The sequence below is a fragment of the Octopus bimaculoides genome, chromosome 24 (assembly GCF_001194135.2).
Source record: "Octopus bimaculoides isolate UCB-OBI-ISO-001 chromosome 24, ASM119413v2, whole genome shotgun sequence".
Lineage (NCBI taxonomy): Eukaryota > Metazoa > Mollusca > Cephalopoda > Octopoda > Octopodidae > Octopus > Octopus bimaculoides.
In genome coordinates, this window is record NC_069004.1 from 5,044,307 (window position 1) to 5,046,448 (window position 2,142).

Consider the following 2,142-nt stretch of genomic DNA (forward strand, 5'->3'; position numbering starts at 1 on the left):
TATGTATGCATTCATACATATATATATGTATATATATATTTATCTATATATTTGTATGTATGTATATGTATACATGTCCGTGCGGGTTTGTGTGGTTATATTTATGTGTTTGCATGTGTGTGTGTGTGTGTGTGTTTGTGTGTGTGTGTGTATTTATGCATGTATATATGTAAGAATGTATGTATGTATTCATATATGTGTGTTTGTGTTCATGTGAGTTTGTATTTATGTTTGTATGCATGGAAGTATGTATCCTTGTCTGTACCTATATACGTACGTATTCTCTTGCGTAGAATCTTTTCTTTAACGAATATCATTCAAACTGCTTTAAGTCCTTTCAGGTTTTTAAAAACATAAATTTAGATTACCATAGTATGCGCAATTTGTCTCCCATATTTATTTCCGTTTTGGGGAACTACATGGTCACAGACACAATTACTGCTGACTTACTAAGATACTTTTTCTTAATCTCTATTAGGAATTCTTACTTGTGAACAAATCTCTTTAATTTCGTACCCCAGCCTCACTGTAATACTTCTTTTCTGCTCTAGGCACAAGGTCCGAAATTTGGGGGGAGAGGCAAGTCGATTAGATCGATTCCAGTACGTAATTGGTGCTTAATTTATCGACCCCCAAAGGATGAAAGGAAAATCGACCTCGGCGGAATTTGAACTCAGAACATAAAGACAAACGAAAATAATCAAATATTAAAAGAAAGAATACATCGAAACAAACATCATTCAACGAGGTGCGTTGAGTACTTGAGCAAGCTACTTCTTTTCACGTTACACCAGTCCATTCAGCTAGCAAAAAATGAGCGGTACCTGTAATGCAAAAGGGCCAGTCATGTCACTCAGAGAGAACTACGTTAACTACTAACTCAGAGAGAACTACGTAAAAAACTACGCGCGTCTGTGGAGTACTCGGCCACTCGAATGTTAATTTCACGAGCAGGCTGTTCCGTTGATCGAAACAACTGGTAGCCTCGTCGTTGTAATCGATGGATTGCCAGTTATCGCCAAATTTTCGATAACACATAATTCTTTGAAAATCGTTTGAAAGCCAAAAATATATTTTATTTCAATGTTTAATATCTCGAGTTTAATGTGCCCAAAATGACGGAGCTCAATAAAGTTGTATTATATGATCAGTCACTGTATTAATATACAAAACAATATCAGCTTATAAAGATGCCATAAATGCGATAATGTATTTTTATTCATTTATTTTTCATTTTATTTATATATTTCAACATTTATTTATTTACTTGTCTTCACAGAAAAGCTATAAATATAAATTATATTTATATGCTCACACACACACATACACTTAAATACACACACGTACACACTCAAATATACTCAAGCACGCATACATGAAAGCATGTATCTATATTTTCGTATATACATGTGTGTAATTCTATGTGTGTACGTGATTTTATTTGTGCATGTATGCACATAAGTATATATATATATATATATATATATATATATATATACACGCACCTATGTATGTACGTATGTCTTTATATATGTTTGTATGTATATGTGCGCTTATCATTTATCTTTGAATGTTTTAGATGTTTCAGTCACTGGACAGCGGCCATGCTGGAGCACCACTTTATAGTGTCTAGTTGAACACAGTCGTTATTAGAAATATTAATATTTCTAAGTCTCTCTAAAGGAGACTACGGCAGCGGTACTGGATACTAATAGTTATCGCCAAGCCAACATGGCAGTCCAAAAAATAGGACGAATGCTGCCGTTGGTTAGCTCCAAGAGGCCATGTGACACACGAACCTGTAGATGTCAGACTGCTTCCTCTTGCTGGTCTGGCATCTACAGACTAGTTTCGGGGTGGTCTGTAGATGCCAGACCAGCAAGGGGAAGCGGCTGACCTTCCCTGTTCGAAAGTTATATTGGACACAGGTTCGTGTGTCACATAGCTAGCTAGAAGCGATGGCCCATTGGAGCTAATCAGCAGCAGCATTCGTCCTATTTCTCTGGATTACCATGTTAGCTTGGCGATAACTATTAATATCCAGTCGTTATACTTTTCTGTTTTTCATCTTGTACTTATATAGTCATGATCTCTCTCTCTCTCTCTCTCTCTCTCTCTCTCTCTCTCTCTCTCTCTCTCTCT